Genomic DNA, 26,736 nt, shown 5'->3' with positions numbered 1-26,736 from the left:
TTCCAGCCAGTGACAGCCTGAGACAAGCTGTAGGATCTGATGCTGATCCTGAAGCCGGGGACTGTGCTGTCTGTCACCTGCGTGACACCTGGGGCTTTTGACCTGAGGCTGCAGCTGCAGATTTGTCTGGGCCCCGGTAAGGGAGGTGTGAAGTGTTAGGTCAAGGGCAGTGAGGAGCCCTGGGGGTCGGGGATGGGGGTGAGTAGGAGGTCCCTGAGGCAGCAGGGCTGGGAGGGGCCGAGCGTCCTGGGAAGGGAGGTAGCTAGAGCCACGTTAGCTGTGTTCTTCAAGATTTCTCCTATGAGGCCCCAGAGCCTAGCTCTGGAACCCAAGGCTGGAAGAGTCAGGGAGGTGGATTCTGGTCCCTGGAGGGCACGGAAGCTCTTTTGCTCCTTCAGAGCTGTCAAAAGCGCTCTTGGATACCTTCAGATGTTGGGGTTTGCATCCCCAGAAGTGCTCCAGCAGAAGCTGGTAAGGCCCGGAGGGGATCTTGGCATGGGTGCCATTGGGCCAGGTGGCCTTTCCAATGTCTCTCCTCCTCTGGCTGCTGTGATTACATGTGGAGCTGGGCAGGGTCTGGGGCAGAGGAGGGGCTGAGGGTGGGGGAGCACAGAGACGGCAAGATCCCTTCAGAGGGGACAGCCTCTGGGCTGAGGCTCTGCAGGGCTGGTCTCTTCTCCCCTGCAGGGGGCCCTTCATCCTCTATCTCCAGGCTGTGGCCCCAAAGACTTGCCCCAGGGCAGATGTGGCTGAGGGCAGAAGGAAAGCTTGGGAAAGGGGAGGGAAGGGGGGAAATGAGAACCAGTAGAGCACCCTGGGGTCCTGGAGGATCCTGGTGGGCATCCTGTGTCTCCTGGTCCTGGGCGGGTGCAGGTGCCCCTTTCCTAGTCCTCAGCTCCTGGGGGCCCTCCTGTCGTGGCTCTTACCTCTGGTGAAAGCCCCTCTCTCCTTGTTTCTCTCTTCAAGTAGACTGCGATCCCCTGAGGACAGAGACTGCATTCACCTTGTAACCCAGTGCCTGGCATGCAGGTAACAGCAGGAGCTTCATAAATGCTTCCTGAACTCAAAGAAATGGCTCTTTCAGGGGTTCTGGCCCAGCCCAGTCCTTCACCTTCCCCCCCATAACCTCAGCCCCAGAATCCCTTCCCTTTCATGCCTTTCCCAGGGGACAGAGCCTGTGCCCAGATGGAGAGGAGCCCACTGAGGGCGCAGAGGCTTATCTTGAACCTCTCCTGATGGCCGGCTGTGCTGGGAGATGGGGGGACACACCTCAAGGGTTTGTGGGGTGCTGTCACCAGGGAGGCGAAGAGGTAAAGGTCACCGTGCCCGACTCCATCCTCTGGAGACCGGGCCAAGGCTTCAGCTCTTGTTTAAGTTGATGTTAGGGTTATGGATAAGCAACGCGTCCCCCTCCAGGCAGACAGGTCAGGGGCTGAGAAGCTGTCCCTTTCTCAGATCCCAGTGTGACAACCTCTGTCTCCAAACAGCAGCCAGAGAGGGTGGGGAGACAGACCTAGACCTTGCTGCCAATTATCACCTCGCTGTCGGCCCTGCCCTCTGGGCCTGTCCCTGCTGCCACCTCTGGGCCTGTGTTTCTGATTAGCGGGCCCCAGCTGTGCAGCATTAGTTGCATTTTTCCAGGATGAATCTTGTTTGTGACTTCCTGCCACGGGTCTGAACCAGCTGCCTGCCTTTGCTGCCTGCTTCTCATCCCCGTCCCCTGGGCTGCCCCAAATGCCCTCACTCCCAGGGATCTCCTCCTCGAGGGGACACTGAGGTCGCCCCCCCCCCCATCTCAGGGGTTTGTCTCCTGCGTGGAGGGAGATGTCCCTTAGGCTTTCTGGGGGCAGCTCAGGGCAAAACCGCTGCTCACAAGCAGAATCCATTTAGCTTCTCAGATGTGTGGTCTTCAGAGTGGGTGACAGGGTCCCAGACCTTAGCAGACCTGCAGATGCCAGCGGGCAAGGACAGAGCAGGTGAAGGCCAGGGAGGTGTTTGGATAGGGCTGAGAAAGCTGCTTAGGGAAGTCTCCAAGACGAGAAGCATCACCTTCTGGCTTGCTGGGGTCTGTCCTCTGCCCAGTCAGGGTCTTGCCTTGGTGGAGCCAGTCTCCAGCTGAAGCCTCGAGCTGCATGAGCCTTTTCCTCTGGGTTTCCACTGTGCTTCTTGTGAGCTACTCAGTGAGGACGCCAACTCAACACACCCAACACCCTCATGAGAGGTAGTGGGGCTCCCTCTCCCGCAGGGATGTAAGTATGAGCTGGAGAATGAAACCTTTTATGTTCATAGTGGTCTTCATGTCGCATGTGGTCCTCACTGCATCCCTGTAAGGGGGCAGGGCAGGGATAGGGGTGATCGTTATGATTTTCAGAGGAGGAAACAGGCTGGAAGGAAGGAGGGAGTGAGTGAGTGAGTGCTGAAGTCTGGGCTAAGACCCAGATGTGAGGCCCACATAGTTCAGTGTGAGTTTAACCAATATGCCTCCTCTCTGAGCCCAACCCAACTCCGAGAGACTATAAGCCTAGAGCCCAGCCTGGCCACTGGTGCGTCCTCTCCCCTTTCTCCCTGCCTCCCAGTTTCCTGGCTGATACCCCCAAACAGTCTGATAGCCCCATCCCAGGCAAGCCTGATTCTGACTGCCCCTCCTTGTCCCAACAGCCTGCCCTCAGCCATAGCCTCTAGTCTCTGCCAGGATCTGTGATCTGGGACGGATCTCTGGAAAGCAAAACCCTAGAGGATTCTTGAGGCTGTCAGCATCCTGAATAGGAGGTCCACAGAGGGCAGCTCACTTCTGTGTCCCCACTGCCCAGAGCAGGCCTGGCACATGGGACAACTCAGGCTGGAGAGTGGGCCAAGCAGCTGGAAGATTTGGAGCCGAGAGTGACCTAGAGAAGCGGCTGCAGCTGGCACTGGGGACCCCGGGCAGTCAGCGAGACCTGCTCACTCTGGGAAGGAGTCAGAGGCTGGAGGTGGGTGGTGCAAGCTCTCCCTAGAGACAGGAGGCTTGTGTACCAGGAGCACGTAGCTCTTGAAAATGCTGACTGGAGAAGGGCCGTCAGCAGCACTGCGTGCCAGACACTCTTGGTGGGATAACGTTCTCTTGTGGCCTTAGGGGCAGGGCTGCTGAGAGGGGACCAGATGCTGCTGGGAGCTGGGGGCTGCCACAGGCTGCCTCTCATCTGGACCACTGCAGGGGTGCAGTGTTCCAGCCCAGAACCCATTCCAGGAGCCCCAGCCAGCAGCTAGGCTCCTGAGAGATGGGCCCATCAGCTCTCTCAAACACCCTTAGAGAGTTTTCTGGACCAATGTGGTAGGTGGTGTCGGGGGCAGGCGACAGAGACTCTGCCCTGGGGAAGCCTCTGTCCCAACCAGGGAGGTGTTGCCTCTGCCCTCAGGCTCCTCTGCAGTTTATGATGTGTTGACATATCATAACCCCCAGGTTTCCTTTGCCCTGGAACTAAAGGTTTTATGCCTTCAATTCTTTAGTTATTTTAGGCAAATGTGAGCTGTCTCTCTAATTATCTGCACGGAACTGCCAACAGCTACATTTGGCTCTATTGAGACTATGAATGAAACTTGTGTTTGTCTCTCACGGGCTTGGTTGGTTTTAGTCTTCGCTGTCCTTTGGATGGCTGGTGGCAGAGAGCTGTGTGTGCTGACCAGCTAATGGGAACACAGTGTCAGCTTGCCTGGGCCATGTCAACGGGATCTTGGACCAGGGTGGACCCATGTCAAACTTTTGCATGAGAAACCAATTCCCCTGTTGGAAGACAACTCCTTCAGCCTTCATCACATACCTGTGGAGACAGGGAGTGCCCTCTCTGCTAGTCAGTTTTAAGTTCTCTCATTTGCTCTAGGGCTACAGGCCCGGCCAGGGGTCACTGAAGGTTCTCCTCCAGAAGCAGCTCTTGCGGGGTCCCCCAGAGCCCTCTGGTGGTCGCTATGGAAGAGTGCTGCTCTCCCAGGGGTTCTCTTACAGCCCTCAAGGGGACAAAGGGAGATTCTTCCCTTGGCAAGGGCTCCCTTGTGCTAGCCCCGTGGCTGCCAAAGGGCCCTGAGTTAGAGTTTCCTTGCTGCCCACCAGGCGTAAGGTCAAGGCCCATTCCCATCTCCAGGCACTGATCCTCTTTGGGCACCTCTTCTGAACAACCTTACCCCACCCTGCTAAGTCCTGACACACCCAGAACCAGCGTAGAGCTCAGGGTAGACTTGAGCTTCCCTGCACTGAAAGGCCCCACCTTCTAAGAGAGGCTCAGCCTTCATTGCAAGGAAGAAGGGACCACAGACTGGGGAAAAACAGGAAAGGAAAGACAGAAAGCAAGGCAATGTCATCCTTGCCTGCCAAGAGGCTGGGGCCCCTTTTTACTGTCTAACCAGATAGCTCAGCCTAGCAGCAAACCTGTCTTGGGCTGAAGTATCCTGGTCATTGTGGGTTCAAAGGAGAGGAGGCCTTTATCATACTCGAGAGACCAGAGGAAGAGGTATAACTTTCCTAGTTCTTGGCTTGGAACGTGGCTACCTGCAGCCCCAGTGGTAGGGGCTCTGAAGAAGGACCCTCCATCTTCCCCATCACCAGCCATAGCACCGTGGCCATATCCATCTTTCCAACCGAAGCCTTTCAAAGCCATGTCTTGATAGGAGGAGCAGGAGGTGGCTCTTCCATAACAGTAGAGTCTAGGCTATGACTTTAAATTAGACTCATTGCACAGTTGGGGGTAATGGAAGGGAAGCAAGGGGCCAGTTGGGTTCCAGTCAGTCCTTGGGCCAATTCCATGAGACCAGGGTACTCTAGCCCAGCAGCAGGCCTGGGAGTACAAGAATGGTCTCCGGAACCCCCTCATGTCCTGTGTTCTGTCCCGCCATAGACAATAGGCAGTGTGGGCTTGTCCCATGGCCCTTGCATGGCAAGAGAGCACCACATTGGTTCAGTCTGGGCTTTCCATCCTTCAATAGCACCATAGCAGGAAGTTGTGGGCCTGTCCATTTACTTTATACGGCCTCCCCCAGCCTGAGCTCTAACCCACGCCTGCAAGTCTTTTGTGTAGCCCTTGGGGTTTCCTCTTCAGTCCTCTGGCAAAAAACCATTCCAACAGAAACCTCCATAGCTGCTCAAGAACTTGCTATAATTTATAGGCACAAAGCAGCCCAAATCCATGCAGAGAAAAGTAACATTCCTCCCCAAGAAGCAACTCAGCCAGTTGTGGGGGGGGGGGCGGGGGAGAGAAAGAGGGAGCAAGGAGAGAGGGAGAGAGGAGAGAGAGAGATATTCTGCTAAAAGATTTACTCATTTACAAAATAAACTGGTGAAAGACAAAGAGGAAAGCAGACAACGAGCAAATGTCATCTTCACAGCCTTCAGTCTAAGGGTGACCAGTTGTCTCCAAGGACAGAGGGTGCCTTAGGACAAAGGATGGCTACTAGTTTTTATTTGCCCAAATGGTGGTTTTCCTAGAACAAAGGGACACGTTTTTCTTGAAGGGAATTCAAGCCACTTTCTTTAGAGAAGCCCAGAAAGATTTGCAACTTTTTAATGAGTTTTCCCAGCCTTTACACCGTCATACAATTTAACTTTTATAATCAACTGGGGAGATTAGGTTTTATCATCCCCATTTTATGAATGAAGAAACTAAGGTTTGGGAGGTTACTTGGCTTCTACTCTGATGAGGTAACGGAAGGAGGCAGGAGGCAGAGCTAGGTCTGCCACCTCCAGAGCCCACACTGGGGGATGGGAGGTAGGAACAGGGGGACCCCAGAACTCAGAGGACATCAAGTCAAGAGAAAAGGCCAAGTGGGGCTGCATGGGCATGGGAGGGGTTAAGTGCCATACTGCAGAGGCAGTCTTTTCAACACCACCTCCTCCCCCTATTTTCTCTTCCTCTTCCACTGAGTTGACCTTTAAATTACAGCATCAGCTGCCGTGCCAGACACGCTGCGATTTCCCCTCACTCCATCTGCCTAGCCTTCCTACTGGCGCAGTCGCTCCTCTTGCTGCTTTCTCCTCCCTCTTTCCTGCTCCATCCGTCTCCCTCCTCTGCCCGTCCCATTCACAAAATCCCAGCATCACAGGAGGCCCTGCTGCAGGTGGGCAATACTGGTCCCCACCCTTCGATGCACTCTACACCCCGCCCCCCTGCTCTGGGGTTGGCAGTCAGGAAAATCTCCTCTGTGCAGACCTGTTCCCGCCTCCCTTCCTCTGGCCCCAAAACCTTCACGCTAGCCCTCCCCACTGTTTCCCCAGCCCCAGCTCTTTCTGCCCCCCCATCTGCCCCAGCCTCGCCCCTCCCAAAAGCCCCTCGCAGGGATGTACCCTCTGCGTAATGTTCATTTGCATTTGGCCCAAGGCCTAAACGATATTTTTTACCATGACTGTAGAATACAGCAGACATTAAATCTTATTGGTTTAATTTTCTTCCAGATAATAGTACAGCCTTTGATTTCCAACCCCCCCCCAAACTATGGAAAAAGTGTCAAAGAAAAGTGGAACATTAATCAAGGGACTTTGATGAAAAGAATGAACGTGTTTTCCTAAGAGCCCAACATGTGGTGCAGCTGTTGGTGGATGTTTAAATGACATTTTTCATATGTTGCTGTAAAAAAAAAATCTCTCTGAGTCGATTCTGGAAATATATTCCAATTTGCTACAAGGCCAGTGGTTTTAAAATTATTTAGAAATAAAATGTGTTTATGATTTCTGCTCTACTTTGTATATTTGTCTGCTGCAGGCCTCTTTCCTTTGAGGAGGGCCTAGCCTGTCTCTCCCAGAAGCTGCGGCCCTCTTAAGACAGAAACATTCAGCTTTGGCCTAGCACATCACTCTGTCCCAGAGGCTTAAACTGCAGCAGGAGGGATTTAGGTGAGGAAGAAAAACAAGGTGATGGGAAACGTCATTATGTTTTGAAAGGTCTGGGGAAACCTTTATAAAAGGCATGATTTCTCCCGTATAAGAGAAAATAATTAACTCATTCAACTCCTGGGTTCCCTTAGAAGCCTGAACACCTGAGTGAGGGAAAGCCAGGGGCCAGAAAACCTTGGCCTCCAGCCTCTCACATGTGGAGAGAGCCCCAGTCTCTCTTGGGCTGGGGGAGACCTGAGTTTTCTCTTCATTTTTGGAGCCCACTGAGCTGGAAGGTCCTTGGGACGACGCTCCCCTCCCACCCTGCTGGGATTCCTCCCTCAGAAGATCCTTTAGAGCTTTCCAGACTCCTGCCTTCTGAAGGAACAGCTTCTCTCTGAACAGTGCCATATTTGGGAACTTCACCAACCCTAATATCAGGGGAGGGAGAGAGACGTCTGATAGACTCCCTTTTGAGCGTGCACACCAAGGTTGTTCTGTCCCCGGCTCTCTGACCACAGGGGCAAAGCCTGGCCGACAGCAGTGGGAGCACATAAATTAAGTTCCAGACGGGGAGAGGCCCCACAGGTCCTCCCCAGGGCCAGGAAGGCACACGGCCTGGAGGCTTGCAGTCCTTCCCCAGACGGGGCAGCCCCTGGGGGAGATGGACTAAGGCCTGAAGGCCTCTCCGGCCTGGCCTGGGCCCTACACTCGCAGTGGTCCTGTCCTAGCTGGCCAGTGGGGGGCACACTCTCCCTAGTTTTCCTGTCTCCACGGTAATTATCATGGACCTGAGGGAATATGCAGGGGTGCTGGTGCCTCTCCCCTGCCGGGAGCTTCCCAGGGGAGGCCTTCATGGTCTGTCCCGGGCCATCTCCAGACTCCCAGCTGCTCTGTCCTCCCGTACTGGCCTTTGGCTTCCCCGGCATGTCCTCACAGGGTCTTACCCGGAGAAAACCTTTTATGGGGTATATGCAGTTTGGGCAAGGGAGGATGTCTGCCCAGACCCAGGGCCGAGATGAGAGCTGCTGAATTTCTTTGACTCTGAGCTCAAGCCTCCCTTCCTTTCAGATCAGCCTCCTCTTCCCTCCTAATCCTGTGTCCCCCTCTTCCTACCCAGCTTGCTGAGTTCCACACGGTCTCTCTAGTGTCCAGCCCAGCCCTGCCTCTGTGTCTCAGCCCCAGTCTTGCGGGCCCAGCAGAGGCCCCGCCTTCTCTCTAGGGCCCTCCTGTCCAACTCCTGAGAACTAAGAACTGGGGTTATGCCTAGTCACTTATCCATCTATGTTGTTTTGTCTCGCATCCTTGTTGGACGTGAGCCCCTGAGGCAGGATGGTAGGGGCCCTTCCTTTTTTTCCCCGTACACTGCTTGGTGTGAGGTGGGGCTTGGAGGAGCTACTCCAGGCAGGTTTGGAGCTGCCTCTTAGAGAAGGCCTACCTGATCCCAGCTGCTGCTCTAATTTATCTATCACCATAATCCCTTTATGTAGCAGTGGGATATGAGGGAGGTCTGTTGGGAGCTTCCAGGAAATGACGCCTCACTCTGAAGACAGAGACACAGGAAAACAGGTTCTTTGCCTTCCTCTGGGCGTAGCCATACCTAGCTGGGACGCCAGGAATTCCCTCAGCATCTGGGCATGAAGCTGAGACACGGGAGGGGAGATCAAGGGCATCACAGAAACAGGGAGAAGGAGCCCTGGTGAACCTTCTTAGAGTAAGAGGCAATCAATTTCTTTCCTTGGAGTCTTCTTGGAGACAGGCTGTCATGTTATTTACAGCTATAAAGCAGCCTACTGGGTAGGGTGAGAGTTGTGGTGGGTTTGGGAGAAACCCCAACTGCTGCTGCTGAACTGGGACTGCTTGTTACCAAAGACTTTCTCTCTCTCCCTCCCTCCCTCCTCCTTTCCAGAAGGAAAGAAGAGACCTGAGCTTTGTCTAAGACCACCTCTGAGATTAAATGGGGGTGGCCAGCCTACCCCATTGGGCCGTTCTGAGTGTTTACTAGGATAACATACATGCTAAAGGCTCCTTAATTGGTCCTTCCCTTCCCCTTTCCCCTGCTGTCTTGTTTGCAAAGACAAGGTCTTCACCTGTCTTCCTCGCTGTATGCTAAATGTAGTCATTAGTCTGGAAAGGGGAACTGAGGGCTCTAGTGGAGGAATCCTGGTGTCTGCCCTTGATCCCAAACCAAGCAGATCCAAGGGGCTTTCAACTGGGACAGGGCATTGCAAAGTTTCACCATGCCCTGAGCACCGTATTTTATGATTTAATATCATCGGCAGATGGACTGCATCTCACAACGGACCCAAGAACACAAGGGTTGCCCCTCCAGAGGTGCTGCATGACCTTGGTTGGTCCCAGCAGCCCATACCCTGCTGTGCTAGGGATGGGTCTCAGCAGCCCATGCCATACCCCAGCAGTTGCCCTTGAGGATACTTTGGCAATCAAAGACCTAGCCGTGCCTGTTGAGAGCATGCCTAGCAGGAGAAAGGACAGAACCCGGCCTCGCCTGGCCAGTGCTCTTGGACTTTTGAGTGTTAAGTAGAACTCAGTGTTAACCAGAGCTCCAAGGAGCCAGCTAAACCCTGTGCCCCTGCAAACCAGAGCCAATGAATGAAGCATGGCAGCAGAGCACCAAGTTTCACTACAAACTGGCAGGTAGAAACAGGCTTGAACTACAGCCAGAAGGGTGTGGGTGAGCTGCAAGGAGAATTCCTGCAAAAGCAGTTGGGCCATGGGTAGAAATGGGCAAGCAGTGATATTTTGTCTGTATTCTGTTTTAGACTCAGGTGTCTTTAAAGGCAGGAGAGCTGCTCAGGAGACGGATGTGGAGTTGATGCTGCCCTAGGTTAGAGACCAGGGTCAAGTGACCACCCGCCCCTCTCCAGGCATGGACTCAGTCTCAGTCCTGCAACACAAGGACCGAAACATTGCATGGCCTGTCTCTGGTTTGCTGGGACTTTTGGGAAACCCCAATGCAAAGTAATTAGAGTGAGGGGCTTTAAATTTCTTCAAATGAAAATATTTTCCCACTGTATAAATACCTTTGTGGGGTTACTTGCTAGCGTTGTTCTAGAACCTTGTTGAAAGTTCATTCATCCAGTTTCATGAACACACACAGAAGGACAAAGGGGACCACAACTCCATGTACCTAACTCAATCTCCAACAGGGAAGACCGAGGGGAGCATGGTGGTGAGCTCTCTAATGAGAGCCGGACCCTGGGAAGGAGAGAGGAGGCCAGGACACAGCTGCGGACAGTGGAGATGATCGGGGAGAGAGGAGCAGACAGAGTCTACGTCAGCCGCATGGCTGGGCTCTGGCCTCCTGACCAGCTGAGTCATCCTGGGCTGGATTTTAGGGGGAGCCACATATTTCCTGCCTTTGGAAAAACCTAGCCTGATGAGGAAGTCAAAGTCCTGGTCTGCAAGGAGCTGCCAGGTGATCTCTGGACTTGGGAAGCTTCACACCCATCGGCTCAGATAGAAAGCAGAGACTAGTCCTAATACTTAGCACAACTAAGAATCTTTGGGCCTGCACCTGCGTACTTGTGTCAGGGCAAAGGGAAAATAAAAAAGAAGTCTTTTCCCCAGGGAGCTGGGACAACAGGGACTTGAGTTCCTAGACCCTTATCCCCAAGCCCTGGCCTCCTAGAAATGGGTTACTATTTTGTTTTGAGTGGGGGGAAAATGTCCCACCCTCCACTGTCTAACACCACAAAAAATCTGTCAATTTTGCAGCCTTGTTTTGCTAGAAGGCATAACCACTTAGTCCCCTGATGTCCTTGGCTTCCTCCTAAGACATCCCTGGCTATGAACTCCTTTAAGATGATGTCTTTGTTTGGGTTCCCTAGAAAATAGAGCCTGAGGTAAGGCTTAAGTGCTACTGCTTTATTTGGGAGGTGCAAATCCAGAGCAGCAAGAGTGAAGCAAAGTGGAAGTGAAGCAGTAAAGGATGGGGACCAATGCAAGATGATAGTTATTGCACCGGCCATTGCTGCCTGACGAGCTGCAAAGAGACACAGCCGATCAAGATGTAAGTGCATCCCATCAGCAAGGCGGGACATTTCTGGACAGACTGTACAGAAAAAGTGTGCCTTAGAACAATCCATTAGAAAGGGAAAGGAGAGAGAATTTTATCTGAAGTCCTCTCCCATCTTCTCTCTGCCAAAATCCATCTCATAGGGAGCTAACCTGAGCGTCCTGACTGTATCACTCAGCTCCTTCAGCAGTTGCTTATGAATTCAGAGCCCACACTCTGCATATTGATGTTTCTTCTAAGACAGAAAGTGCAGTAGGAGCCTGAAACTCTGGCGGGGCAGCTGGTCAAACTCAGACAACAGAACTGTGTGAGCATGTGTGGAGTCAGTTGACTGTGGTGGCAGCTGAGGTGGGGTAAGCAGCTGAGGGTCTGAGAGAATCTGAGAAGTTTCATAAGCCATGTCCAGCAGAAATGGAAAGAGTCTCTGGAAGAGGAGGATGAAAAGCAGGTCCCTGCAGAGTCATGGTCCTTAGAGACCAGGGAAAGCCAGAGAGGAAGGAAATCTGAGAGACAAAAGATGAAGGTGACGAGTTGAGGAGTTTGTAGAAGTTGAATTAGGCAAAATGGAAGGACTCAGTGACTCTGGGTAGGAAGTTACTCCAGTTCTGGAAGCTACTCCAAGGGCACTCCTCTGAATAAAAAGGTGCATTATATTAGAGCCTTCTTAGCCAGTGTGTGCTCTTGGTTGTAAAGAATAGGTCTTCTACATTTTGTAAGCCCACTATATGGTAAATTGTAAAATGGCCATAAATTCTTCCCCTCCCCGAATCCATGCCCTTGCAAAGTGACACTGTAGATTCTCCCATCAGGAGGTGGTCTATTTTTCCATCTCTTGAGTCTATGCCAACCTTGTGACTTACTTTAGACAATGGGACATTAGCAAACATGATGTAAGTAGAGGCTTGGAAAGCACCCTTGTGCATTGGGGCTTGCCATTTTGCTAAGCTTAGACCCCGGGGACCACTGTGTGAATGAGCCTGAGCTAGCCCGCTGGAGGATGGGAGGCCACCTGAAGGAAAACTAAGGTGCCCATCAGATGTGAGCGAGATCACCCTTCATCCGGTTGCTACCTGACCTATCAGCTGACTACAGACACGTAAGGAAGCCTAGTGGAGATCAGCTGAGCCAGCCCAGACCAGAAGAACTGCCCAACTGACCCATGAATCATATACTAAATTATTAAATATTTGTTGTTTTAAGCCACCAATTTTGGGGGTTGTTCATTATACAGCAAAAGTCAACTAATTCACCTTGAATAACCCACTGAGTGTTAAATTCATAGATTGTGTTTAGTATAGATTTTTCGAATAGAGCTGAATTTCATAGAAACCATTACAGAGAAAATCATCTGAATTAAGAGGATAAGTGATGCTTGGTGGTGGTAATGGTGAAGGTGATAGTGATTAGATGCTGGGGATGCTCGATGACAGCAGTGGTAATGATATCTGTGAAGGAGATGGTGAGTGTGTAATTGTTGTGGTGTTGATGCTAAAACTGATGAGGGTGATGATGAGGATGTTGATAAACGTCTGTTGATCAACAGAAGTTGATGAGGATGCTTGTGAAGGTGGTACAGCAATGACTGTGGTGGAGATGTTAGTAATAAGTGGGGATGATTGTGCTGCTGGTGGTGGAGGTGGTAATGACTGTTGGTGTTGTTGATAATAATCATGGTGAAAATAATGGAGAAGCTGATAACGATGAGGGGGATGACGAGACTGATGATGTTCATTGGATGGTGGCAATGGTGGTAATGGTTTTCATGACCATATTCATGGTGGTGATGATCATGGTGTTGAAGATGATGGTTTTGACTGCAGTAAGTTGATGTTGCTGGCTAAGATATGTCCGGATCTCTATGGCGAGCAAGTCCATTGGCCTGGATTTCTCCTTCCCATTATAACCCAATACCAAAATCAAGCTCCCAAGGGAAGAGGGGTTTTCTGAGTAAATTATTCTCTGAGCTGGGAAGATTAGAACCCCTGGCTTCAGTTCCTTTCTTGACAAGAATTGATGAACTAGAGCCAGGATAGAAGTGGAAGAACAATGAGGGGCTTCTGCTGTCAGCACCAGCTGCCTCTTTGAAGGCAGAATGTGAGAAAGGCCCACAAAAGGCTGGGCAGCTGGTGGAGGGAAGAGAAGGCAGTTCTCACACTACTTCAAGCCAGAAGCCACAGATCTGGGTCTCCAGGAGCTCCAACGGCATGCTCCCTCGGCTCTGGAGAGTGCCAGCAGCTAGGAAGCAGGACACGGACAGCGAGATGTCTCTACAGCCTCATGTGGCCAGACTGAATCCCTGTGGCAACATGTGGGGAAAACCCCCAGGGGCCAAAGGCTCAGTTTTGATGGGGCTTGAAGTGCTTGTCATCTGCCACCTGAGTTGTGCCTTTGCTCTGTCTCAGACACCCTGGGAGAATGAGCTGTGGCGCACGCTCTGAGCGGGAGGATGGGGAGAGAGTGAAATAAGATGCTGACGACAGGCTGCTGGCTTGGGGGGCAGTGTGATCCTTGGGGCCTGCGGAGGTCAGACATGGGGAGGACAAGGAGGGCAGGAGCTGTCCCAGCTGCAGTGCAGCTGCTCACTGACTGGTCATCCAGAACTTGCTGAGGACTGGGAATGCTGCAGTGGATTTATCACACAATGTGGGTTCTCCTGCTGTTCAGATGGATGCAATACTGGCTTCTCCGCTGCTTCCCAGAGCGCTGCTCTCGGAATTCACACCTATGTTTCCCCCTGGCTGAATGGAGACGCATCCCTCCCACTCCCGCAACCTGCTGTCACTAATTGCAGAAGCATAGCTGGGAGCTCAGTGGCGTATTCAGGGCTGGGGATGCCTTGTCCCCCAGGCATGAGCCCCCTCCTCAAACATGATTCTTAGTAAGGCCCATGACAGGTGTCAGCAGAAGTGGGAAGAGAGTAGGGGAGGGTGAAACATTGGTTTGGGAAGAACTAAGGGAGGGAAAGTGGCCAGAGCTGTGGAAGGGCCTGAGATGTTGGCAGAGCCAGATTAGGAAGTAGAACTCTGAGAGAGGCTTCAAAGGCCCTGTGAGAGAAGAGAGGACATAACTTCTTGAGCCCCAACTGGGTCTTGAGAAAGCTGCAGAGTTTCAGAACATGGGTCAGTGCCTTTAGCTAGCTTGCAAATTAGCCCGTTTTTGTACCTGGGTCTTAATCAGGGCATGTCCTGCAAAAAGGCACTTGCTCCACAGGTAGGCTGGAGCTGAAAGGCAGCCAGGCCTGACTCTACTCATGAAGGCCTGTGCTCTGCTATTGGGCTGCACCCCCTGCATCCCAGGAAAAGGAGCATCTTTTCCTAATCTCACAAATGTGCTGTACAGGCTACTGGGAGCTCTGGTCTAAACGTACTTGGAGCAACATCTCCACCCCAGCTTGGTTCCCTCTCTGCTGCTCTGATCTGGTATGCGGGCTTCAACCGGTCGGTTAGAAGGAGGGGTGTGTCAGAGGCCTTGGAGCTCTTTCCCACAAAGGCCTGGAGCTACTTGAGTGAGCCCAATGTCTGCAGCCAACCCAGACAGGACCCCTCTCTCAAGATGCTGATTCTAGCTGAGGGAAAGGGACATGATTACAAAAATGGTTATTGAAGTTTCATGATGCTAAAGGTAATGATGAGAGCATACAACAGGGCATTGATCTCACCTGAAGGTCAGGTTAGATGTGAAGAGGTGCCACTTACACTGAAATGTGGATGATGTGAAAAAGTTGGCAAGAAGAAGAGAGTGGGGGTGGGGAAAGGTGTGGTGGGCTGGGCAGAGCACGTGTGTAAGTTGTGAGGGAGGCACATGGAAAATGGCACGTGGCGGTCCCGAAGAAAGCCTGTGTGTCTGTAGCAAGTGAGAGGACGCACAACTTGAGATGGGACGGGAGGGTCATCGGGGTCCAGATCATGCAGTAGTTTGTGCACCATGAAGGGATGTGGATCTGATTTGTGTTCTGAAGATTCTCCCTGGTTTCTGAGTGCAAGTGGATTGGGGGTGGGGAGGGGCTGCTGGTCAATAGTGGCTTCATTAGCGAGCAGTGGAGAGGCAGGTGCCCACTGGAATTTTAACTCAGAAGGGGTTCTTGGAATTTAGTCTCCACTCTGCACACCAAGTTCTGTGCCCCACTCAGTCCTGGGATGGACCAGCTTTATCCTTGGTCAGACTTTATCTTGATCTGGGATTCCTGGCTCTACTTTATAAATATTTTTTTTTTTAATGGAGAAAGAAGACAGCAAGTGCCCAGCACTTTGTATATTGCAGGTCTTGATCAATATTTGGCAAATGAAGGGACAGAGAAACATAAGGTGGAGTTGGTGAAAAACAGCAGTAGAGATGCCCCATCTTTTTGCAGTTTAATAAAGTTCCGTAAAGGTCAGATGGTAGAGATAGAAGGTCAATATGAGGAAGGGAAGGAAGGGCCTAGCCTTTGCAGAACAGCTTGCATTTTTAACAGAAATTATTATTATTTAAACAAATCCATAAGAGGCACATTTTTAGGCAGTTGGGGAAAGGGAAGGGAAAGAATTGGGGCAGGTAATGTGGTGTTTGGGACTCTGGCCATCTCTGGGATCATCTTCAGTGTTTCTGCCACACCGGACCCACCAGAGACCCAGATATATCCAGAAGGACAGGCCATGGCAGTACATGGCGTTTCAGGAGCCCCAGGGATGAGATAAGCATGGAAGAAGTGACATCCACACTTAAGAGCGGCTCAGAGTGCTGGTGGGGATCCAAGCGAGGGTCAAGAGAGAGACCCATGGAGACCTCAGGAGAGCTGAATGGGATCAGAGGCCTAAGAGGGGCCTAAGAGACGAGCACAGCTGTAGAAGGGATAGTGCTTGAATAAACCCAGTGGTCAGACGGGGTGAATAATTGAGGACACGGTAAATACATCACCCTCCAAACCTTCATACGAGCCAGTGGGGCACAGAAAAATGGGGACAGGATGAGAGCAGGCCTGGAAAGGCTCAGGGCCAGAGAGCCCTTCCTGATGTCAGAAGAGTTTCTATGAGGCAGTGAACTGTGGGAGACCAGCCCCTTCCCACCCAAGGTGGGCTGTGAGGAGGGTCTCCAAAAGCCTCTAAAATCTGCTCTCTCAAGTGCTTTGTGTCCCATACTTGAGAGTTGGCTGGAGGGGCCTGGGGTCATTGTGAAGGGACAGTTGGGGTCAAATGAGGACCAGAGTTAGGGCCCTGTCTGTGTCCAGGGCAGGACAGTCTGAGGCTAAGGGGACAGCCTGAGGGATAGTCTCTCCCTCGAGTGTGTTCTCCACACTGGTTTATGGTCTGTCTGTGCTGGGGTGAAGGGAACAGTGCAGACATGATATCCCTTAAATGGCAGGGGTTGTCATGCTTTAGGGCTATACCTTCATTAGAACTTTTCTAAGATCTCTGAGCCAGCAGGATACTTCTCAGGGACAGGAAAAGGGAATGACAGGGTGAGTGGGGTGTTCAGGGCCCTGCCAGGAGGGAGAGGAGGAGGTGACCTTGGAGGAGGTGGAAGGAGGGGTTGTGAAGATTTGGGCCAAGACTCCTTCTGGCAACTTAGAGGCAGAAAGCTTGAGAGGTGATGGGAAGGCAGAGTGGGGTGGGAGGGAAGAGGCCGGGCTGTTCCCAGGAGCCCAAACCACCTTGGTGGCCTCCCTGTCTCTCCCGCTAGAGTCCTGTCTGGAATGTAGCAGAGGAACATAAGGTCCTGGCCTTTCCTTGGGTCTGGAGTCCCAGGGAGAAGAGATAGTGGCCTCCCTGTGGTCTGGGTGCTGGCAGCTGGAAATGGCCTTGGATCTGGACCCCTGGGAAGCCAGCAAGTGGAAGAGGGTGCTAAGGACATGGAGAGAGAGGCAGGGGAGAGGAACTGGGAATGCACATATGAGGGAGGCTGAAGAAACCTGATCCCTTGATGAGTCATTAGGTTTTGGGAGCTGGGTCCAGCCAGGACTCCCACCCTAGACAGCCTCCAAGACAGGGTTGAGCTCTGAGCACCCACACCCTAGGCTGGGAGGATGGACCCACCAGATGGGGCCTGGTGAGCTCCATATGGATGGTGAGCCTGTAGCCTGATGGATTAGGGACTGTCCCTGGGGCCATGGTGACACTGAGCACCCAGGAAGAAAGGAGGAGGCTGGAGGAGTCCGCCAGGCATTGGAGAGCTACAGGACTTGGGCTGGTGGAGGGAGGGGTCCTCTGTGGGATGGATTGAGTCATTTTGGAGAGGTGACAAACTGTGGTGAGGGGCAAGGGATGTGAGATGCAGGTGTCCACCCCAGAGTGTCTTTCCTGGTGGGTTCACCATTAATCCATGGGTTCCATTTTCTCACCAATTCTTTTATAGTGGGTTCAGGCCTCTGCACATTCAACACATATTGGTGTCTCCATTGTGCTAGCACTGCTCCAGGAGCTTTGGATGCATCAGTGAACAAGAGACCCAAGATCCCTGCCCACAGAGGGTTCACATCTTAGTGAGAGCCCAGCTAGTCAGGAGGAGCGGTAGGTGGGGGGTGTCAGGGGTCTGGGAGCAGGGACAGGGCTCTGGCCATTGGGCTGGGGATTCAGAGGGAACCTGGGCCTCTGGGAGGAGAGGCAAGAGCAAAGTCCAGGCCTGGGCTTCAAAATGGTGCGAAGAGGATCTCAGGGTGGAAGTTCAGACTCGGAGAATGGGTTTGCGTGGATCCTGGGTCTCAGGTACCAGGTAGAACCCGCTTATCAGAACACCGGAACAAGGACAAGGCTTCCAGAGGATGGGCCTGCCTCCCCCCATGCTCCCCTTCTTCTGGCCTCCCTGAGAGCCATGCTGAGCAGGCTGGCCTGCGATCCAGGTGGGCCTCTGTCCTCCCACCTGCCCGTGGAGAAGCTGGAGCAGATGCTCTGACAGCCGCATCCAGGCTGGGGACGGATTCAGCATCTACAGCAGAAGATTCCCAAAGAGAGGCCTTTCTCCTAGAATACTTCAGATGCTTTAGTTTGCTTCCTGGGTGCTCTGGCAACTCTGGTTTCTTGTTAACCCTCCACTGTGGGTGAGATGAGGTCGGGATGTGTCTCCCTTCTGCAGAAAGGGGATATTGAGTCGCTGACTGTTTGCAGTCACCCCAGTGCTACCGAGAGAGCTGCTGGGAGAATTGGGCTGCTGGCTCTGCAGGGTGTAGCCCAGCTTTCCCACACGGCTGGGAGCCAGAGCAGAGCACATCTCAGACCCCCTCAGATGCACAGGGAAAAGGGGGAGCAGGTGGGCCGCGCCTGCGGTCTCGAAGTCATGGCGGTAGCTTGGAGGAGGAAGGGGGATGTATGGGAAGCCCCACATCTTCCCCTCGCCCCCTCCCCTGTTCCTAGGGACTGCGGTGAGCTGAAAACTGAGCCTGGGGCTCAGTGCTGCCCCACGATAGAGAGGTGAGGCTGGGACATGCCGTGGATTTCTGGTCGGGGTTCCTGAAACAGCAGCAGTGCGGTGCACGTGGCCACCCGCGACCCATCAGAGACCCCCTGGGGAGCCAGAAGGCTGGGCAAGCTCAGCCTAACCTTGACTCTCGTCCATTTGGTCTCACTCGGCTGCTCAGCCTGGGGCTGGTCCCCTCCCTGGCACTTTGTCTCCTTCCTGGGACCTTCTTTGCTCTCCGTGTATCTACTTCTAACCCTCTTATTCTTCCTCGTTATGGTCTCCCTGCGAATCAGCGACAAATCCCTGTAATTATTGCCACATCTATGCCACAAAAATGACCTCTGGAGAACATCAGCTGGATCCTTTAGGGGACTCTAAGTGGCCCAGCTGAGATGCAAGTCTTGCTGTGCTGTGGGGCCTTCCCAGCCTTCGGGCACATCTCTCCCTCGTGGCTCTTTGCCCCTTCCTGGGGATATGGTGGCAGCGGACCTCCCAGCTCTGGCCCCGTCCCCGGCTCTGCGCCTCTGATCCTCGGCCCAGCTGCCTGCGTCCCTCCCTCCGCAGGCAGCCTCCTGGCTGACTTCACTCCCTGTCACATTCCTGGCTGTGAAAGGGACCTCTTCCAGGACCCTGGGGAGATGACATGAGTTTGTTTGTTTTTCTCCTGTCTCCACTTCAAGGGCTCCACTGGCAAAAACAACACCCTGATGACTTCCAGCTCTTCCCCTCCTTTGCCCCGAACATGGGAAAGACAGCCTCCACTCCCAGCCATGGCAGCTGGGGAGAGACGAGCACAGGGGCTGGCTTTGGGATGGCCACTTGCTCCGGGTGCCCTTTCGAGGACCACTCACAGAGTCAGCTGGCATTCACAAAGCTCTCCTGTGGTACCAGCCCCAGGAGCCCCTCGGGGGAGGCAGGAAGCCTGTTGTTTAAATAAAAGGGTCTGGGGAGGCCAAGTCTCAACCCAAAGGAATGAATCTAGTGGGAAAACATTGAGCCAGATCTGAGGCTCGGAATATCTTTCCCGACACCTCTCATGCAAAATTGTATGCGACCAAGCCTCCTCATAGCAGATAAGCAGATGTGTGTTCCCATACAGATGAACTGTGCTGAACCTTTCACATCATGACTCTAAGAGACTTTCCTCTGATGGGAGGGAGGGGTGTCACACAGAACCAGTGAGAAGGGATTGTGTGTGGGGCACAGGGTGTGCCTACCCTCCAGCTTCCAAAGGTGAGCTGCTGACGACCAGACCTGTTTCATGGGACAAAGGGAACAGCTGCTATCCCCTTTAAAGGATAGTGTTTGTGTCAAACAGGGTGATATTGAGAGCCTAGAGGAAGGACAAGGTGAATGACTGAAGACATTCCAAATACTACATCCCCCTCCACAACTTGGGCATTGGTAGGGCCGCCATCTTGGGATTTGGGCCTGTTGTTGAGAATGGCCTAGTTTCTAGGAGGGAAAGAAGCTGAACTATCTCCAAGGGCAGAGCAAAGCTTTACTACCACCAGTTCTGTGCATAAACTTCAGGGGACCACAGAGAAATGGGCCCAGGGTGAGAGCAGGGCTCTAAGAGGCCAGGGCCAGAGAGCCCTTCCTGATGGCAGGAGGGTCTCTGTGAAGCAGTGGATGCAGGGATAGCTCTAGGGTCGATGAGGAACCCGTAAAGAGCCAAGTCAGAGCTACAGAACTGCCCGGTCCATCTCCCCTGGATTCTCAGAAAACAATCCTCAAGGTGCTGAAATGGGAGCTGATACAGGCAAACACAGGGCAGTGGAAGAGGGGAGATTCAACTTCTTCAAATCCTCAAGGTTCAGGCCTGTGTCCCTCACTCACCCAGGGCCCAGCCACTGCCCTGAGGAGAAACTGTTGCATAAAGTCCACTTGAGATTATACAGGAGAGTAGCATCATCTTGAGCTCCCTCGAACCCCTGCTCTGTGTCTGCCATGGTGGGCAGGGCTCTGGGTGACTTGTTCCCACAAGATCAGATGTCATGGTCTTTCCCTTAAGGGCCCTCTGCCTTATGAGAAAGGGCCCTTGGGGGGAACCTTACTCATCTTGATCAGTAAAATTTTGCCCCTGGGGAGTCTGGGTCTTAGGGGGCCTCATCCTTGGGGATCTGTTGGCTGATCAGCCCAAAGGAGAGGGCAGAGTCATGGACATGAGACATATGCACTGGGACAAAAAATGGGCAGTGCCCACAGCTGCCAAATGGAGTTCCTTCAAATTATACTTGGGGATGCTGGACAGATTGTGGAAAGTAGGACCAGGAGGGGTTGGTCAGGGAGACTTCTCAGGGGATTTCAAGGACAATGGGGGACATGGATTGGCAGAGAGGTAAAAATATCACAGAGGAGAGGCTGGTAGCATGAGCAGTCCTATGCAAGTCTGCGCCGACATAGTGGTGCTATTGAAGGGCACTGGCAACAGCATTCTAGTGTCTTGGGGCACAGAAAGGCCACCTTACCCACACTGAGTTGTCCTCTCTGTCTTTTCCCTCCATCGTATTTTCTCTTGGTTCCTGTCTTCGGAACATACTTCATGCAGGCCATCCATATTCCTCTCCACATGAGGTGTCCAGAACTTATTCTCTCATCTACTCATTCGGTCCATATAGATTTAGCATCTTCTATGTTCCAGATTTTATACTGGGTGGCAGGGGCACAAAGATGCATAACACCCAGTTTGGTCCTCAGGGAATTCTTAGTCTAATGCAGTGCTAGTCAACGGATCGAGAAGATGCTCTCAATCTGTGATGTCTAATAGGGGGGTCACTGGCCACACGTGGCTACTGAGCACCTGAAATGTGGTTAGAGCAGCTGAGGAACTGAATTTTTATTTTACTGAATTTTAATTAATTTAAATTTAAATAGCCACGTGTGACTGGTGGGCACCATGTTAGACAGCACAGATCTGATGGAAAGAGAGAGAGGTAACCAAGCACAGCATGATCAGACTGCCACTGTGGTCTGGTCAAAGTGGAGGAGAGAGAGTGACTAGATGTGTCTGGGAATTAGGAAGCCTTCCCAGATGAGGTGACCTTTAAGCTAAGTCTGGGATGACGAACAGGATGTGCATGGTGATGGGGAGGGGGCGTGTGTGGGCAGAAGGCTCAAACTAGTGATTCCTGTGATTTTTGTAGACTTTCCAGCTGGACTTCTCCATAGATTAACCAGCAGAGCTGGGCTTGAACAAGGAGATACAGATGTGCTCTGCCCGTTGGCCTGGCTCTCTGCCCTCCTCAGTTCCCAGGGAGGTGGGTGATGACAGATGGACTCATGAATCTCCCTACATTGAGGGATACAAGGAGCTGAACTGACCCTAGGAATGATGATTGCACCCTGGGGAGAGGGTACGGGTTATCTGGAGACAATCTGGGAAGCCGGGAAGCATTTAGGGGAAGAGGATTGACACAGGGGGAGGAGGTTGCTGGGAGCCAGTTTCCCAGTAGAGACCAAGAATCACTCCCAGGGTCAACTCCATCCTCCTGTCCAGATGGAGAAATGGGGAAGGGGTACTTGGGGCCCCATGAGGCTGTTGGAGAACAGCCACTGTGGAGCTGGGGCAAAGAGTGGGTGATGAGATCTTCCAGGGCTCTCCTGTGCTCAAGTCCGTGGTGGTTGGCTAGTAGAGCCCACACCACCCTCATCAGACAAGGGGCTCCCGGAGTAAGGCCCAGTGTGCGATCCTAGATAAAAGAGAGTTTTAAAAGTAGATGTTTAATTTCTACATGCCTGAAATAGAACTCTCGATTTACCCTTTCAAGAATCACCCCTTCCCCATTCTTTCCCATCTCAAGATAGCATCACCATCCAGTAAACTGCTCTATCCAGAAACCTGGGAGTAATTATGGGTTCTCCACATTTCCTTACATCCCACATTGTCTTCATCAGCAGGTTCCATTGATTCTTCCCCCAACATACATCTCTAGTCCATTTACTTATCTCCACTTCCACTGACACCATTCTGGCCCAAGCTTCTATAATTTCTCATTTGGGAACTTGCCTTAACCAGTTTCCTTATTTCCTATTCTGCCCTTTCCTATCTATTTTACACAAAGAAGTTAGAGCAGTTAAAAAAAAAAAGAAATCAGATTACTTTATTCGCCTGCCTAAAAACATTTTCAATGGCTTCACACCTCACTTAGAATAAAATCCACACTCCTTAACATGGTCAAAGAGGCCCTGCATGATTTGGCCCTGATACTTCTTCAAGGTCATCTCACATGAGTCTCCCCCAGCACGTGATGCTCCTGCTATACTGACCTTCCAGTTCCTTGAACAAAACATGCCCTTTCCTACTGCCAAGACGTCACCCATGCTGTGGCCTCCCTCCCTCCTCAATGAGATGGCTTTTTCTCACCCTTGACACTTCCATGTGTGTACCCCCTCTCTTCCTCTTCTGTAGCACACTCTCTTTTCCCTCAGCAGAATTTGAAATTTGTTCTCTTGTTGACTGTCTTTTTTCACTAGACTCAAAGCTCTGTCAAAACAGGGGCCGTGTTTACTGTGTTCAACACTGTATATCCAGCAACTGGTGGGCTCCTTTGCACACAGAAGGAACTAGGTAAGTACTCATCAAAAATATGAATGAATGGTATTTTTCCTTATTCAGTCCCATGAAATCAACACCATCCTCTGTTAGGAAGAGCTGGTTAACCCCAAGGGCTTCCAACATTGTCTTCAGCTGTTACTAATGTTTGTCCTACATTTTCCCACACTCCCTTCATCATAACTAAGACAAGTCAGACTTTTCAGGGATTACCAAAGCCCTGTAGGCTTCCAAGGAACCCTGGTTCCATTAATTTTGATGTCCACTCTAGCATTTTTGAACATAAGAGCTGTTAGCTGCATGGACACTGTGATGGGGTCAGTCCTTTCTCACCTGAGTCTGGCTGGGATTTCCATAAGCTTTTCCTTTTCCTAAAAACTCTCTCTCTCTACAAAACTGTGGGTCATGTGAGAATAGGTGGACTGGATCTTTGGGAATCCCTTTCGGCAGCAGTACTGGGGGGAACCATGCATCTGATCCTGGTGAAAAGGGCTCTGTGGCCCAGAAGAGACCTCAGACCCAGCCAGGAAAAAGGATGTTGGTTCCTCCTTTCCCTGAAATTTCTATTCCAAGGAATTTATAGCCCTTGTTCTGAGCAGTACAGACCAATCTCCAGGATAGTATAGTGGTGAGGCTAGGAGCTCAAGATTTGGAGATATTCCACCTGGGCTCAGAACCTGTGTAACTGTAGGTAAGTCACAGGCTCTCTGCACCATGTCCTCATCTGTCTTCTGAATACTTCTTTCACTCCATCAGATCTTGATCCTGTTTGTTACCTCCATGACCATCCCTAATATAGGTCATGTGTAGAAGGAGCAATTGGTGGATTGGGCTATCCTGGGCACTTAACTCTTACATGATTACTGTAAGTGTCTTGGGTCCAGGAAAGGCAAAGGCCTAAAAGTTGGGCCTGAAAACAGAGCCAGCTGCCATATCCTTTTTCCATATTCTTGAATCTTGGCTTATATATGCCCTCCATGAGTATGTAAATTTTTTCTCCGTTAACCAGGAGCTCTCCTGAAATAGAAAAATGTCACAACTAACTTGTTGTTTTTTATAAGAAAAGTAGTCTGTTCATCCCCTCCATTATAAAGCAATTCACAGAAATACAGAAACTGTCCAATGTCAAAAAATTTATTCATGTAATTCATTACACAAATAAAAGAGAGTAAATTCATGATCATAGCAATTGACATTCAATAAAATCCAAATTTAACTTTTAATTAAAAAATTTCAGCCATCTAGGCCTAGAATGGAATTTTTCTTACTTGGTAAAGAGTGTCAGATTTTATCCATATCATTTTATCTAGAGCGGTAAAATACTAGAGGCATTCCCATTAAAGTCAAGGAATACTATTGCTACATTTTTCAATATAGTTCTGCACATCCTAGACAATGCAACAAGAAAAAAAAAATTGGGTAGCATAAATATTGGAAACAAAGATGCAAAAACACCATTATTTTCAGAAGATTTGATTGTCTCCATATTGAATATCTATTGCTGCTCCAGCATCTGTTGCCTCTTCTTCCTGAAATAGCTCACAAACTTCACTTGAGGATCCACTCCTTCACACATTCTTGGTCCATGTGATCTGGATAGAGCTTCTTCCTCAGCACCAAGAGTCAAGCATGTGATCCAGGTCTGTCAACCAAAACACTCCATGCTCCTGGGTTATTTGATGATGGCCATGTGACCAACCACAAAGAGTATGAGAATGAATTTTATACATCCAAAGACCAAGGAGAGAGATGGATAAAAACCAAAACCTCCTGATGTTAAGTCTTTGTCCTGGACTTTCCATTGTCAGAGTAAATAAATTTCCTTTTCACTTAAGCAGATTATAAAACAACAACAACACCCCCCCCCCCAAAAAAAACAGCTTTATTGAGACATAACTCACATACCGTACAATTTGCTCATTTAAAGTGTACAAGTCGGCCCCGCGCAGCCACCCCCGGAAGTGGACTTCGCCTCCTCAGAAGCGGTGTCACCGGGAAGGCTATGAAGAAAGAAGTAGTTTGGGTATGATTGAAGGAAGACAGCATGGCACGTTACATGGAGCGAAAATCGGATCTGAGATCCGGTGCTACCAAGGTTTTGCTTTTGCTTGGAGATGTCTCCTGCACCGTTGCGCCACTGAGAAAGACAGCAAAAAGTTGAAGGTCTTAGTATCGTTGATTGGAATGATTCAGAAATTCCCTTATGATGACCCTACTTATGATAAACTTCACGAAGACTTAGACAGAATTATAGGGAAATTTAAGCAGCTTTGTTCATTACTAAACGTTCAGCCCGACTTTAAAACTGGTGCAGAAGGTTCTGGACTTTCATTTTGAGGATGACAGACGCACAAAGATGAAACATCAGGGAACAGATGTTCGTATGTTAAGTGTTTAAAAATGTGATTAAAGACAAAACAATGATGGGGGACTCATTGTTTTGCAGGGAGGTTCCAGCGTGGCCGGTGAAAGGGCTTCCTTCCCCCGAGGTCTTCCAGGTCACCTCGGTGCCCCCCATGGGGCCCCTCCACACAAGCCCATCCTTTGTTGGGCCCTATCTGCTCTGCAGTGTGAATGCGGCCCTCGCAGGACCTTCTCAGGGCTGCTCTTCTCTGGTCCAAGGTCCAGGCTGCTGGCTCACGGGTTCTCGTCACCTGGCAGGCCTGGCTGGATCTAGACTTGAGTTGGCTCTGGATAGGATAAACCTCCCCTTTACCCCCCCCCCCCCCCGCCCCCGCCCCCCGGGCTTGGATCAGCGCTCAGAGGGACAGTTTTTTAAAAAATGAGAGCCACAGTGTTGACATTATGCAGGTTAATGGGAAGGAGTGATGGGTACTGTGATATTTATTGACCCTTGAGATGTACCAGTGCTGTGACCTGCTTCTCATGTTTTATTTAGTCCCTTCAGGAGCGCATGAAGTGGGCATTATTCCCGTTTTATAGAAGAGGAAACCGAGGCCCAAGAGACCACCTGGTCCAATGGCAGTGGGCGGCAGAGCTGGGACTCCAGCCCCGTCTCCTGGAGCCTGCTCTGGGACACACGGTCGCACCCACAGGCTTGGGGTCCCTGCCCGCAGGTCCCCGCTATGCCCCGTGGAGCCCTGGGGCATCCCCTGTGGCCATGGACGTGGGCGTCTGGCTGCGGGGAGGAGAGGCGAGCCCTGTCCCCAGGGAGATGGGACGTGCTCTTCCTGTGTCCCCGGGTGGGTTGGGCTCTGCAGCATCAAAAATGGTCAAGGGATGAGACTTTAAGTCCACCGTTCTATGTGCAGAAACTTTGGAGCCTTACTGCAGCCTTCCTTTTAGTGTGAGTTCTGTCTTCTGCCCGGACTTAAAAGGCATCATCTGTACGTGGTGCACGGCCTTTTGTTGTCATTTTCCTGGGTGGATTTTTGTGCTTCCTAAACTATCTGTTTGGATAATGTATTATTTTTATAATTGGAGAAAAAAATAAAGAGCATATTTTAAAGCAAAAAAATAAATTTAAAAAAAAGTGTACAAGTCAATAGCTTTTAGTATATTACAAAAGCCATTGAGTTATACAACCATTACCACGTCTGCACCTCTAGGCAACCACTAATCTACTTTCTGTCTCTATAGATTTGCATAGTCTGTACATTTTATATAAATGGAATTATGTATAACATGTGATCTTTTGTGATGGGCTTCTTTCACTTAGCCTAATGTTTCCCAGGTTCATCCATGTTATAGCATGTGTCAGTATTCCATTCCTTTTTATTGTCAAATAATATTCCATTGTGTGGCCTACCATATTTTATTCACTTATTCATTAGTTGATGAACTTTTTGGTTGTCTCTACTTTTTGGTTATTAGGAATAAGGCTGTTATGAGCATTTGTGTACAAGTTTTTGCATGGACATTTGTTTCCATTTCTCTTGGGTATTTATCTAGGAGTACAATTTCTGGGTCGTATGGTCT

At 51.0% G+C, this 26,736-nt stretch overlaps 1 long non-coding RNA gene across 1 annotated transcript in view; it reads left to right on the top strand.

The window, feature by feature from the left end:
- Positions 1 to 26,241, top strand: part of LOC102997673 (uncharacterized) — a 34,875-nt gene extending 8,634 nt beyond the window's left edge. The window contains exons 2-3 of the long non-coding RNA XR_450439.2: positions 22,719 to 22,812; positions 25,697 to 26,241. This is a non-coding gene — a long non-coding RNA (uncharacterized LOC102997673). The remainder of the gene's footprint in view (positions 1 to 22,718; positions 22,813 to 25,696) is intronic.
- The last annotated feature ends 495 nt before the right edge of the window (positions 26,242 to 26,736 follow it).

Source organism: Balaenoptera acutorostrata, chromosome 12, assembly GCF_949987535.1.
Source record: "Balaenoptera acutorostrata chromosome 12, mBalAcu1.1, whole genome shotgun sequence".
In the NCBI taxonomy this organism is placed as follows: Eukaryota; Metazoa; Chordata; class Mammalia; order Artiodactyla; family Balaenopteridae; genus Balaenoptera; species Balaenoptera acutorostrata.
This window is presented reverse-complemented; position numbering and strand designations above follow the sequence as displayed.